Raw genomic sequence first — 15,561 nt, forward strand, 5'->3', positions numbered from 1 at the left:
AGTGCTGGATTTGTAGAAAGATATTGTGTAAATTTGGTTTTGTCATGGAATATCTTGGTTTCTCCATCTATGTTAATTGAGAGTTTTGCAGGATACAGTAACCTGGGCTGGCATTTGTGTTCTCTTAGGGTCTGTATGACATCTGTCCAGGATCTTCTGGCTTTCATAGTTTCTGGCGAAAAGTCTGGTGTGATTCTGATAGGTCTGCCTTTATATGTTACTTGACCCTTTTCCCTTACTGCTTTTAATATTCTTTCTTTATTTTGTGCGTTTGGTGTTTTGACTATTATGTGACGGGAGGTGTTTCTTTTCTGGTCCAATCTATTTGGATTTCTGTAGGCTTCTTGTATGCTTATGGGTATCTCTTTCTTTAGGTTAGGAAAGTTTTCTTCTATGATTTTGTTGAAGATATTTACTGGTCCTTTGAGCTGGGAGTCTTCACTCTCTTCTATACCTATTATCCTTAGGTTTGATTTTCTCATTGAGTCCTGGATTTCCTGTATGTTTTGGACCAGTAGCTTTTTCCGCTTTACATTATCTTTGACAGTTGAGTCAATGATTTCTATGGAATCTTCTGCTCCTTTGATTCTCTCTTCCATCTCTTGTATTCTGTGGGTGAAGCTCGTTATCTACAGCTCCTTGTCTCTTCTTTTGGTTTTCTATATCCAGGGTTGTTTCCATTTGTTCTTTCTTGATTGATTCTATTTCCATTTTTAATTCCTTCAACTATTTGTGTTTTCCTGGAATTCTTTCAGGGATTTTTGTGACTCCTCTCTATGGGCTTCTACTTGTTTATTTATGTTTTCCTGGAATTCTTTTAGGGATTTTTGTGATTCCTCTCTGTATGCTTCTACTTGTTCTCTAAGGGAGTTCTTCACGTCTTTCTTGAAGTTCTCCAGTATCATGATCAAATATGATTTTGAAACTAGATCTTGCTTTTCTGGTGTGTTTGGATATCCGTGTTTGCTTTGGTGGGAGAATTGGGCTCCGATGATGCCATGTAGTCTTGGTTTCTGTTGCTTGGGTTCCTGCGCTTGCCTCTCGCCATCAGATTATCTCTAGTGTTACTTTGTTCTGCTATTTCTGACAGTGGCTAGACTGTCCTATAAGCCTGTGTTTCAGGAGTGCTGTAGACCTGTTTTCCTGGTTTCTTTCAGCCAGTTATGGGGACAGAGTGTTCTGCTTTCGGGCGTGTAGTTTTTCCTATCTACAGGTCTTCAGATGTTCCTGTGGGCCTGTGTCTTGAGTTCACCAGGCAGGTCGCTTGCAGCAGAAAAGTTGGTCTTACCTGTGGTCCCGAGGCTCAAGTTTGCTCGTGGGATGCCGCCTATGAGCTCTCCATGGCTGCAGCAACCAGGAAGATCTGCACCGCCCTTTCCAGGAGCTTCCTTGCACCAGGGTTCCAGATGGTGTTTGGTGTTTTCCTCTGGCGTCCGCGATGTGTGTGCAGAGTGCAGTCTCTTCTGGTTTCCCAGGCGTGTCTGCCTCTCTGAAGGTTTAGCTCTCCCTCCCACGGGATTTGGGTGCAGAGAACTGTTTATCTGGTCGGTCCCTTCAGGTTCCTGCAGTGTCTCAGAGGCAGCGGACCTGCTGCTCCTGGGCCCTCCTCTACGGGAACCCAGAGGCCGTATACAGTTTCCTCTTGGGCCAGGCATGTGGGCAGGGGTTGGCAGTGTTGGTGGTCTCTTCTGCTCTGCAGCCTCAGGAGTGCCCACCTGACCAGTCGGTGAGGGCTCTTTCCCACGGGGTTTGGGAGCAGAGAGGTGCTGAGGGCAGGGATCCGTGGGTTTGGGACTCCCCCTAACCACCGGAAGTGCCTGGTCCTAGAGGAATTTTGCCTCTGTGTGTCCTGAGTTCACCAGTTAGGTCGCTTGGAGCAGGAAGGTTTGTCTTACCTGTGGTCCTGAGGCTCAAGTTTGCTCATGGGGTATTGCTTATGAGCTCCCCGCGGCCGCAGCAACCAGGAAGCAAGATTATTTTTTATTACACTATTAGTTCTCTGTTTTTATTTAAAATCTGAAAAACATGGGAGGGGGCTAGGGAGTTGGTGCAGTACAGTGCTTATATTGCAATCAACCTGAGTTCAACTTCCAATACACACACACACACACACACACACACACACACACGCGCGCGCGCGCGCGCGCACACACACACGCACACGCACACGCACACGCACACGCACACGCACACAGGATGGCAAATCACTATAAACTCAGCACTGAATAGGTAGAGGAAAAAAAGTAATCCTGGGGCTTATTGGTCAGCCATTCTAGCTGTATAAGTGGGTTCCAGATTCAGTCAGATGCTGAGCTCTAGAAAATAAGACAGGAAGCAACTGAGGCAGTCACTTGTTGATCTCTGGCTTCCACATGCATGCACATACATTTGTACACATACCCAAGCATGTGCATTTGAGCACACACACATACATAAACACACAAACAGGAAATTAAAAATATGAAAAATACTAAGTAAGAAACCAAACATTTCTGTAACATTTAAAAAATAAATATGAAAAATATTTTGTAACTTAAAGTTAGTTTAGTTATTTAAAAATCTCAAAGCTCTTCACAACTGCTCAAGAGAATCTCTATGGTTACTTCTAGCCCTATGTGCCCTATCCCCTCATTCTCAATTTTAAATGTATATTTAAATTTAGGACCTTATGGAAAAGAATTATGAAATTATTTCTTTTATCTTGTTATCATTGATTTTTTTGTTATTGTAGTTACTATTAAGCAGTCTATATTGGTACTTGGAAAATGTAGCAGAAGTCACTCTAAGCTGCCACGTCCCTTGCTTTTCTCCTTAGTGAAATAGATATCAGATAAGACACATTGTAAAATCCTGTCAGTGGAAGTCTACTGGATTGTGTAGACTGTTCTGCCTGTTCTGCTAGCTGTTACCCATCAGCCTCTTGGTGTGTTAAGTTCCTGTCCTCTATTTTTTCTTTTTTTGTGGTGTGTGTGTGTGTGTGTGTGTGTGTGTGTGTGTGTGTGTGTGGTGTGTATGTAGGTTTGTGCACATGTGCATACATGTGCTCACTCTGCATGAATGGATGCCAGGAAGAGAACATAGAGTATGCTGTATTTTGTATCTTTTTGTCTTATTCTTTTGAAACAAGGCTGTCACTAAATCTAGAGCTAGACTGGAAGCTGACAGCCTTCCTACCCCACCCTCCTGTCTTCACTCCCTACAGTGTTCGCATTATAAGCAAGCATGGCTCAACCTGGCTTTTTACTTGGGTGCTAGGGTCCACCTCACATCTTCAGATTATACAGTGAGAACCACTGAGTCGTCATTCCAGCCCCCTTATTTTTCTACTGAAGTTTTGTTTTATGTTGTGTTACTTTCCTTCTAACTTACTGTTAGGGAAAATTGAATCCTACTTGGATATAGAGGACAGTGACTCTCAGTATACCTGTTAGTTAGCTTCGCCTGTTCACATTTTGCTATCATTTTTCTCTTTCCATCCTCAATCTTCTTTTCCATTTGAAAAGAAAAACTTAAAGTCATTATCATATCGGCTTATATATACCTCACCATGAATGTCATAAAAAGAGAGATATTCTCTTACATAATTATAATACTGAATCATATTGAAGAAATTTAACATAGGTGATGATATCTACAAACCGATAACATTATATTCAGAATTTCCCAGTGCACAAAATTGCTGTCTTTTACTTTCTTATCAGTCCTAGATCAGGAAAAAATTATCTGATAGATTCTTAAAGCTTCAAAATTCAGTGGAACATGTCGGTCTGAGTCTGCTCAACTTTCTGGCAGAACATGGCCTTTTTGCACGTGCCTTTCTTAAAAGAGTTAATACCCTTGGCTTCATAACAACACGTTCTCCCAGGTTTCCTTTTATGTCTTCATTTGAATTGTTCACACTGGTTCCAGCTTTTAAATATTGGAAGTCCTCTGAGTTCCTCTTAGGCTTCTTACTTTGTCACCCTCATGCTCCTCCTGGTAGCTTTCTGTCTAAAAGGAAAGCATTTGTTTTTCATTTGAAATTGTAGTCCCTCTCAATAATAGTGAATCAATCACTCTTTGATATGATTTGGCCTTGAGACTTGTATAGGATTGATAATACAAACACATTTCTTGTTTAAGAAAAATGGATACAAATCCAAAACCAAACTAAAATAACAACCAACAACCTTTTAATTCTATATACCAATTAAATGAATTTTCACCTTTCCCTTTACTTACTGTGTGATTTAGCCCACCTTTGCTTTTAAATTCCTAATTATTTTCAGACCCTGACAGAAGCTATTTAAATATCAATTTTTGAATCAAGAATCTTCTGATGGCAGAATACAAAATGATGTGGCATTATCTGTTTGAGCGACTTTTCTTTTTTTACTAGCTTTTAACTTTTACTAGGCCATCTTTCTGGTTGCATCCTATTAATCATTAGAAAATCCTGTTACAGAGAAGCATATTTCAAATTAATATCAGAAAGGGCAGTACCTAAGCTTCCGTTGCCAGTTATTTCCCATAATCAGAACATTTCTACAATTATGGTTCATATTCTATTAGGCTTTTAGCAGGTGTAACTGACAAAATTCTGATTGGATTTGACCTTTGAAGAACAAATGTGATTAGTCATTAATAGCAAGGGAGACAAAACAGAATTGTCATCAAGATAGTTAGTTTTTCCTAAGTAAGATTAAATATCATTACTGAACTGTTGCATAGGGCATATTTCCTATGAGAAAAAAATTAAAATACTTAAAAATGATGTTGATCCCTTCACCGAGCTACAGTTAAGAATATGATAGCATTACAATTTAGATATTTTCACAGTGCTGATTCTTTTTTTTACTTTTTCTCTTTTTTTTCTTTTTCTTTTTTCTTTTTTCTTTTTTTGGAGCTGGGGACCGAACCCAGGGCCTTGCGCTCTCTAGGCAAGCGCTCTTCCGCTGAGCTAAATCCCCAACCCCACAGTGCTGATTCTTATAGAAGATGAGATACTGCCTTTGTCCTGCTCCAAGTGTTTTCCCGAGCTGTCTTGTTTTATTTTGGTATTATCTAGCTATAGCTTCTCACTTTCCAAACTAGTGCTGTAGCCAAGGATTACACGTGTAATGTAAACTTTCATAAGGTGGCTGTTTGCGATCTTGGTGTTGTGTCATTTTCCTGTGGGATAAAAAGGGCTTTCACTGGGGTGTTTGGAAATCCAAATCCTAATATAAATAGAGAAAGAATGAGTTGGAATGTGACTGTTCTGTTACCACAATGGAAGCAATTGTTTTAAGCAAAACTCAGTAGATATCCCCATGCTTGGAGACTCCAAGCATGTTATAGCAAATTGCTTATTAAAAGGACACAAAACCTGTATTTCTTTTTTTTTTTATTAACTTGAGTATTTCTTATATACATTTCAAGTGTTATTCCCTTTCCGGGTTTCCGGGCAAACATCCCCCTCCCCCCTCCCCTTCCTTATGGGTGTCCCCCTCCCAACCCTCCCCCCATTGCCGCCCTCCCCCCATAGTCTAGTTCACTGGGGGTTCAGTCTTAGCAGGACCCAGGGCTTCCCCTTCCACTGGTGCTCTTACTAGGATATTCATTGCTACCTATGGGGTCAGAGTCCAGGGTCAGTCCATGTATAGTATTTAGGTAGTGGCTTAGTCCCTGGAAGCTCTGGTTGCTTGACATTGTTGTACTTTTGGGGTCTCGAGCCCCTTCAAGCTCTTCCAGTTCTTTCTCTGATTCCTTCAACGGGGGACCTATTCTCAGTTCAGTGGTTTGCTGCTGGCATTCGCCTCTGTATTTGCTGTATTCTGGCTGTGTCTCTCAGGAGCGATCTACATCCGGCTCCTGTCGGTCTGCACTTCTTTGCTTCATCCATCTTGTCCAATTGGGTGGCTGTATATGTATGGGCCACCTGTGGGGCAGGCTCTGAATGGGTGTTCCTTCAGTCTCTGTTTTAATCTTTGCCTCTCCCTTCCCAGCCAAGGGTATTCTTTTTCCTCATTTAAAGAAGGAGTGAAGCATTCACATTTTGATCATCCGTCTTGAGTTTCGTTTGTTCTAGGGATCTAGGGTAATTCAAGCATTTGGGCTAATAGCCACTTATCAATGAGTGCATACCATGTATGTCTTTCTGTGATTGGGTTAGCTCACTCAGGATGATATTTTCCAGTTCCAACGATTTGCCTACGAATTTCATAAACTCGTTGTTTTTGATAGCTGAGTAATATTCCATTGTGTAGATGTACCACATTTTCTGTATCCATTCCTCTGTTGAAGGGCATCTGGGTTCTTTCCAGCTTCTGGCTATTATAAATAAGGCTGCGATGAACATAGTGGAGCACGTGTCTCTTTTATATGTTGAGGCATCTTTTGGGTATATGCCCAAGAGAGGTATAGCTGGATCCTCAGGCAGTTCAATGTCCAATTTTCTGAGGAACCTCCACACTGATTTCCAGAATGGTTTTACCAGTCTGCAATCCCACCAACAATGGAGGAGTGTTCCTCTTTCTCCACATCCTCGCCAGCATCTGCTGTCACCTGAGTTTTTGATCTTAGCCATTCTCACTGGTGTGAGGTGAAATCTCAGGGTTGTTTTGATTTGCATTTCCCTTATGACTAAAGATGTTGAACATTTCTTTAGGTGTTTCTCAGCCATTCGGCATTCCTCAGCTGTGAATTCTTTGTTTAGCTCTGAACCCCATTTTTAATAGGGTTATTTGTTTCCCTGCGGTCTAACTTCTCGAGTTCTTTGTATATTTTGGATATAAGGCCTCTATCTGTTGTAGGATTGGTAAAGATCTTTTCCCAATCTGTTGGTTGCCGTTTTGTCCTAACCACAGTGTCCTTTGCCTTATAGAAGCTTTGCAGTTTTATGAGATCCCATTTGTCGATTCTTGATCTTAGAGCATAAGCCATTGGTGTTTTGTTCAGGAAATTTTTTCCAGTGCCCATGTGTTCCAGATGCTTCCCTAGTTTTTCTTCTATTAGTTTGAGTGTGTCTGGTTTGATGTGGAGGTCCTTGATCCACTTGGACTTAAGCTTTGTACAGGGTGATAAGGATGGATCGATCTGCATTCTTCTACATGTTGCCCTCCAGTTGAACCAGCACCATTTGCTGAAAATGCTATCTTTTTTCCATTGGATAAAACCTGTATTTCTTGGGTAGTGGATTTCTGGTCCTGTTGCTATCGTCATTACCAAGCTATCCAACTTAGCATAATCATTGATGAGATAAACAGCATGTGCTTATTTTTTAAATTGTTACCTTTACATTTTTAGACTTTTCAAAATTTTATGTGTATGACTGTTTTGCCTGCATGTGTGCATGTGTACCATATGCCTAGTGCCTATAGAGGTCAGAGGATGGCATCAGACGCCCTGGAACTGGAGGTATGGATGCTTGTGAGCCACTGTGTGGGTTCTGGGAACTAAATGCTAGCCCGCTACAACACAGCTAAGTGCTCTTAGCTGCTGAGCCAACTTCCCAGCTCCATCATGTGCTTCTTGATAACTGCCCAAAGAAGGACATATTGCATATCCCAGCAAAATATATAACCTAGATCAAATCAAGAAGAAATAGCAGAAACATTAAAGTTGAGGGATATTTTATGAACAACTATCCTACGCTCTTCAAAACATTTCAGTGTTTTTCTGGAGATATGGTTCAGTGGAGATATTTTCCTTAACTTCTCATTTCTCAAGGCTTTTCTTCAAGTCTCACTATCCTGTGTATTTTCATTGGATCTGATTCCCCACCACCACAATGCTTTGTGACACCTTAGTTCTTTGATTTCCTGAGTTCGGCAACCTCCACTACTACTGAGACTCGGTTGCTTAGTTTCATTTCCTGCCACTGTGGCTTACCCTGGAAATCTTTGTAGTTATCATCTCATTCTCTGACCTCCACTGAGACCTCTATGCCGTAGACTTTGCCTGTGTGTCAGATGATTTCAGTTCCCTCTGGTCTTCATTTTTTTCTCCATTCATCTTTCCCCACCCTTGATAAAGCCAGTAGACAGACTAGCAGCCACAATCAATTTTTTTAAAAGAGATAAATTGGGAGTTGTGGTACAGGCCTGTAATCTCAACACTTGGAGGCAGAGGTGACAATTCTAACCGCCTTGACTACATGGAGAGATGCTGACATAAACCAATCAACAAAATAAGACAAAACTTGGGAAGGGAAAAATTCATACTATGAAAAAAGAATATTCTTGAAACAATTGTTATCAACTTTAGCCACAGTTCCTTAATGAGAAAACCAAAGTTATTTGTGGTTTGACTACAGGGATAATTTATTTATTCATCGTTTATTTAGTTTTATTTACTAGTTGTATGGATGAAAACCAGGGTCTTAAACATGATAGGCAAGCGTTGTTCCACTGATTTACATGCGTACCAAGTCTTACTTCATTTTGAGTAGTCTTTAAAATTTGTCTCGTTTTTCCCCCAAAAGTTTCCGGTTGAGTATTGAGTTTTACACATCAAATTTTGTCCTTCAATAGTTATTTTCAACTTTGCTATGTGCAATAATACGTTGGATGCAGCTGTGTCACCAAAAAAGCAGATGGTTTGAATATTTTCTAATTGGAAAGGATCTTAGAGATCACAGAAACCCAAAGTTGTAAATGTTCACAGGAGAAATGATGGCCAGAGAGGTTACTTGATTTGCCTGAAGTTACCCAGCTGGCACCTGGTTCAGTAGCGACCAAAATGGAAGTGTTCTAATTACAAATTCAGAACTTCAAAAAACAAACTCTTATAGATAGTGTTGGTGAGTGGATGAAGAAGTAATTTGAATGACTTCTAATTCTTACTCTTGTCCAACTGGAAAGTCAGAGGTTTCTGACAAGGATAAAATTATCATTTCCACTGTCTCTTAAAGAAAGTGATGATTTGAAAATACCCATCATCATTTGGACATTTAGCTTCATAATTTAGTCCAGAAAATATCTAGAGCTGGGATGCTGGGATGGTGGCTTAGTGGTCAAGAGCACATGGGACTTTTGCAGAGGATTAGAGTTATATATAATATATATAGTGTATATACATTGTGTGTGTGTGTGTGTGTGTGTGTGTGTGTGTGTGTGTGTGTGTAAGGCAGCTCACAACCACCTGTAACTCCCTCTCCAGGGGTCTAATGCTTCTAGCTTCCACAGACTCTCTCTCTCTCTCTCTCTCTCTCTCCAAAAATCTTTCAAAAATGCCTTTCAGGAACTGGCAAGATGGCTTAGTGTATAAAGGGCTGGCTGCCAAGTTTGAAGACTTGAAGACATGAGTTTGATCTGTGGTAACCATAGTGGTAACAGGAGAGAAATGACTCCTGCAAGTTGTCCTCTGATTCCCACATGTGTACTATAGCATGTACATGTACACACACACACACACACACACACACACACACACACACGCGCGCGCGCGCGCACACTACTACCAGCAGCAACAAACAGATAAGTATAGTCTAACAATGTAAAACCATGCCTTTTACATTCCCTTGCTCTGCGGGGAAGCCAGAGTTTATGGATGAGCAAGTCTAAACAAACTAATAAGCTTTTTGCTTTGATTGTCCTGTTGTCGTCCATTTTCTGCTGCTATAACAGAATACTGCAGACCATGTGATTTACAAGGAAAGGTGTTTCTCACAATGCTGGGAATAGGGAAGTCTAATACGAAGGTATTAACATTAGATAAGAGGCCTCTTGCTACCTCATAACTTGACTAAGAACATGGTGTGGTGAGAGACCCTGTGCATGCAGAGAGAAGAATGAGGCTAAATCATCCTTTCCCCAGGAACCCACTCCGAAGATAACAGCACCAATCCATTTATGAGGGACTGAAGGACACCCCAAAGGTGTCTTAATATTGTCATGCTAGCAATGACATTCCTTTCTTTGTTATTTGTGTGTGAGTGTGTGTGTGTGTGTGTGTGTGTGTGTGTGTGAGAGAGAGAGAGAGAGAGAGAGAGAGAGAGAGAGAGAGAGAGAGAGCGCACCTCGATCTGTAGCCCAGGATGGCCTAAAACACTGTATAGTTCGTGTTGTATCTGAACTTCCAGTCATCTTCCTGCTCTAGAACCTGATTGCTGGAACTACAAGTGTGACTCACCATGACTTGGCTATGGCATTTGATATAGGAACAGTGGCATCGTTCAAGCAATAGGTTTTGTGACCATCTCATGTCCGCAAAGCATATATCTCATATTGTTTCTCAATTGAAGTTGGAAGTGGGGGTAGAACAGCCCTATTGTCTTGCAGGTGGCAGCTATAAAATATAGGTAAACAAAATAACGGTAATAACATCTGTGGTTCTCACCAAGAGGCGAGCCATGCTCTATTCTTACCAGGCTTTGAGCAGTTGAGGGAGTAATTTTCCTTCTCAATTAAAGCCTTTGCCACTGGAGGATCCATTCTCTTTCCAGTTTGCTTGAATTCCTTTTAATCAGCTCTATTCCACTTGTGCTCTGTGGCTTCCTGACTGGCTGCCAGGTTCCTTAAAGGTACATTAACATGTTGTTCATCCTGGTGCTTCCTTAAAAGGCCTCTGCCAGCAGAATTTCAAAAGCCGAGTCTGAATACCTTATAATTCCAGATATGAGAGTCCTGGTTAGCAAACTGCCAAGGAAGCTCCCGTTTAAAAAACAAAAGCCAAGCAAGATAAAACATCTTCACCAGTCAGCATAGAAAGAAGCACACATAGGAAGGCCGGGTCACCGATGCTTTTGCCTTTTCTTGGGCTCTTTTCCTTCTGTTGGTTTGTCTTGCTGGCTTTAATGTAATAGTCCTTATTTTATCTTATTGTGTTTTATTTTGTTATATTAACAAAGGATGAATTAATGAATGATGTAACCCAGGCCCAGAAAGACAAACATAGAATGTACTCACTTATATAAGTGGATATTAGCTGTAAAGTACACGATAACCATGCTACAATCCACCAACCCAGGGAGGCTAAGTAACCAGGAGGATCAAGGCGGGGGACATGGATGGGCATTTGAGAGGGGAGCTGGGGAGCTCATCTCAGTGGAGTAAAAATAATAGGATCTGTTTAGATATCAAGCTTCCAACTCCCTGTATCCTCCAACTCAGACCCCTGACAGAGTTCTTCACTGATATTTTGCATACTTGGGTTACAAGTGACCAATAAAGTGGGGTTTGATCCATGCCCTACAATTGTCTTTTTGAGCATCCACCTTCCCCAGAAACTTCTCCAGGAGGGAAAGGAACCGACAAAGGCTTACCAATAGCAGGCCTATAAAACTCTACATTGTGCCTGACAGCCCACCTACACACTGCAGGGTAACACGATCCAGCTGATGGCCTTCCTCTGGATCTGAGAATTCTAAAGTAGCACAAGGTGGAACCCAACTATGATACACTTTCTGAGGGGTTGTTGGCTTCAGTATATCCCAAGGAGATGAAGATCAGCATTTTCTAGCTCTCTTCTTGTTGGACAGCTTAGAGCTGCTTCGGGTCTTGCTGTTTCCATGTATATGAAGGTCTCTCTTCCTGATCACATTAATTCCATGCAGGAGGAACTTTTTTAAGTTACTACAATATATATCCCTTGGGAAGCAACAGTATAGGTTTAGTAAGTTACTTGTCCTTTTTTTTTTTTACCAAGTACATATGGTTTTTCTTTTCTCTTATTTTCTTTTGTTTTCTTTCTTTCTCTCTCTCTCTCTCTCTCTCTCTCTCTCTCTCTCTCTCTCTCTCTCTTTCTTTCTTTCTTTCTTCCCATGTTAAATTCTTTTTTAAAATTCACTTTGCATCCTGATCACAGTCCCCTCCCTCCTCTCCTCCCAGTCCCACCCTTAGAAATCCCTTCCCTCCTCCAGTTCTCAAAGAAACGGGCAGCCACCCTTGGGTACCACCCCACCCAGGGACATCTAGTCCCATCAGGTCTATGCACATCCTCTCTTGCTGAGGCCCAATGGGGCCGTCCAGGTAGGGGGAAGGAGATCCAGATTGGAGGGGTCAAGGACACCACAAGAAGACCCACAGATGGCTTGTTTATTGCCATTTTTGTATGGCTAAGTTGTTTCCATTCATTCATTTTTTAATAAATTCTTGTCTCTGGTGATGATTATTATTGTAATATTTTGCAAGAAATTTAAAAATCCAGGCAAGAAGTTGTTGGGCAAGACAAATCAGGAACATTTGCTTTGTGCCAGACATCATAAGTAGATAACTTGATTTTATTTTATTTAATCCTTCCTATGAATTGTCATTAGCCATAGTTTGTGAAATAATACAACTGAGATCCAGGGACATATTGCTTAGGATCACCCTGCTTGTTGGTCAGGAAATGCAGAGCCAGACTCAGTTCTCTTCATTCTAGAACCTAGGTGCACGACCATTGTGCATGAAACCCAATGTGGCATTTGGAATCAGCCACAAATCATGAGGTAGCATGGAAAATGGTGCCGTACTCTCAACCTCAGATTCCTGTCCTCATCACATGTGATACGGTTCTCTGTAGAAACATTATTTCACAGGAATACTGTCTCTCTGTAGGCAATTTTCACAGTAAATGTTGACGGTGCTGGAAGTCTTTCTTTGTTAAGATAGGCAGCCCAGGCAGTCCAGGCAGCCCTTTAACTTGCTTTGTAGCCAAGGACCGATGGACTTCTGCTGCTCTGCCTCTGTTTTCTAAGTGCCAGGAATGCAGATGCAAACCACCGCACCACCACAGCTGTTTTGTTTTCCAGCACTGGGGGTTCATCACAGGGTTTTGTGCATGATCCGCATGACAGGCAACTGAGGTGCATTCCTTCTACCTCAAATATGCTGGATTGGTTTTCATTTTTGTTCTTTCCCTTTTTTTGTTGTTGTTTTAGCTATTTTAACTCTTTAATAATTCCTTTCATATAAAATGCATTTCGATCATATTCTCCCCTCTGTTTTTTTTTCCTCATATCCTCCACACTGAACTTCTTCCCAACAAATCCCTATCCTACTTTTCTGTCCTTTCGTGTGCTACACATTTAACTGGGGTGGTTTGTATGAGCATTGGTTGAAGACTGTTTACTTGAGTGAGGCCAACTTCCTAGTGGCTATACCACTGAGGTATGACTACCACCTCCCATAGCAATCCTTAACTGCTTATCGTTCTTCATGGAGGGGTGGGGCCTCATAGACTCCTGTTCTGTACATGGTAAAGCACTGATGAGCCCAGTCAGGAGCAGGTAATCCACACCAATGTGAGTTCATGAGTGTAACGGCCAGTTTTGTCCAAAAGATAACAATTCACAATGCTCATTCCCATCCTCTAGCTCTTTATTCCTATTCTTTATTCCTTGATGCTTCTTTAGTCTTGGAGAGGGTGATACAGATGTTCCATTTGGGGATGAACACTCAAAAGTCACATATAGGACTGGAGAGATGGCCCAGCAGTAATGAATACCTGTTGTTTTCACATAGGACCCAGGTTTGAGTCCAAGTACCAACATGGTGGCCCACAACCACCCATGACTCCAGTTTCAGGCACTTAACACCCCCTTCTGAAACTCTGTGAGCACCAGGCATGTACCTGGTGCACATACATACATGTCTGCAAAATGCTCATACATATAAACTTTAAAATACCTTTAAAAGTCATTTATTATCAAGACTTTGCCTGGTTTTGAGTCTTTGAATTATTTATCTCCCAGAGCACACAGGAACTTCTCTGGCCCAGAGTGAAGGCAGCATCAGTCTATGTGTATAAACACAAATATTTAGAAAACATCATGACCATTTTGCCAAAAGATAGCAGTAAATTTCATCCTGGGGTCTATGACCTCCTCAGCCATGATATATATATCTCAAATTCAATCAGAAAGTACTTAGTTACCCCCCCTCAACAGCCATAGCATTCTTGTACCAGTGAGCATATCTTGTCTAGCATAATGTATTATGGCCTTCAAAGTTCACAGCTATTAAGACTGTGGATGATTTCTCTCCCCCCTCAAGTTCTACATAGCGCTTTCTGGCACTAAGATAGCTAGATGCAGGGAGGAAGCTCCCTGTTGATTTACCAACTGAACTACATGAATGGTGTAACAGAAGCACGTGGTATCTTCAGAAATAGTATCTTATCTAATTCTGGTGGGTAAATAAGAGTAATAGCAAAAGGCTGTATTGTTTTGGGGTCCTCTGGAGTCTCTCTGACCAACAACTCATAACAAGATAGCCTATACCTGGGGAATATTTAACTCACAGCTGGCTTAATACTTTTATCAGACTCCAGGGTGGGGTGAGAGGCTAGCTTCTTTCCCTTCCACATCCCCTTCATTCTGTCTCTCTATCCTGTCTCAGAATAGAACCCAATGAATGCATTTGTTCACCAGAGAAGGCAGCAAAACCTCCATGTGTGTTAGGATTTCAACCATGCCCTACACAGAGTCTAAGCAGAGACAGAAGAAAGATGTTAGCTCCCATTCCTCCCTGTATTGGGAAGGAGCAGAGAGGTTGATAGATGTGGTGTCCAGTTGCTGCCCAACTGTACTGAGTATTTAGTAAATAGCCATTATCATTCAAAGGAAAGGTCCAAATGGATTAGGGAATGAAATAACTGGCCCTAGTGGACCGAACTCAGGGTTTGGAGTCAACTATCTATGTTAGGTGACTTTGAACATACTTACTGCTCTGAACTCAGTTTCTTTACACTTATCATGGAGATGATATTTGTGGGCACTGAAAGTGTTGAAGTAGACCATTCTATTATTAATTAGAAATCAGCTTGGTTATCTATTATTAACATTGTTAATACTAAGTATATGAAAGTCCAGTGCTCATTTCTTTCATTATGTCACTGTAAATGAGGAATAGCAATAGGTCAACATCTCTTTGGAGGTAAAAAGCTTGGGCCTTTGAGTCATGTCTGTGCACCAGTTTTCGCTGTCCTTTTCCACTTACTGGCTAAGTGAACCTAAGAAGATGCTTTTGTCTCACTTAGCTTCATAATGTTGGACGACTGTAGGGACTCTATAAGTACTTGGGGGACCTTGTTGAATAGAACCTCTGTGCTTGGTGAATAGGAGAACTGTGGAAGCTGAGATTGAACCTGGAGGCAGGAACTGATGCAAAGGCCATGGAGTACCACTGCTTAATGGCTTGCTCCTCCTCGTTTATTCAGTTTGCTTTCTTATATCATCTAGGACCACCTTCCCCAAGGTGACACCACTCACAATTGCCTCTGCCCTCCCATATTAATCATTAATCAAGATAATACCCTACACAGGTCAATCTTATGGGGGCATTTTTTTTTCAATGAAGTTTCTCTATTCCCATATACATCTAGGTTTGTATCAGCCAGCACACCCATATTTCCATGAGTTTATTTAATCCATTGTTTCTAATGGTGATGAGATACTCCATGGTGCACATTCACTGCAAGTCTGCATGCCTTTTCCTAGTGACTGACAGCCAGGCAGTACCAAGTTCAGGCAATCTCACTTTGAAACATTGATCCTTAACGAATATGACATCATTGATCTCTGGGCTGAGTGTTTGAGACTTAAGAACATTTTATAAAAAGCATAAAAGTCAATCTCATTGTTTATAATTTTCCTATTTCTTAGGACTAAGAAAATTG

The 15,561-nt window shown here is 41.3% G+C and overlaps 1 protein-coding gene across 6 annotated transcripts in view; it reads left to right on the forward strand.

Annotated features, from left to right (window-relative positions):
• Nucleotides 1-15,561, forward strand: part of Ppef1 (protein phosphatase with EF-hand domain 1) — a 157,175-nt gene that overhangs the window by 67,667 nt on the left and 73,947 nt on the right. The gene's annotated exons all lie outside the window — the stretch shown is intronic.

Source organism: Rattus norvegicus, chromosome X (genome assembly GCF_036323735.1).
Source record: "Rattus norvegicus strain BN/NHsdMcwi chromosome X, GRCr8, whole genome shotgun sequence".
In the NCBI taxonomy this organism is placed as follows: domain Eukaryota; kingdom Metazoa; phylum Chordata; class Mammalia; order Rodentia; family Muridae; genus Rattus; species Rattus norvegicus.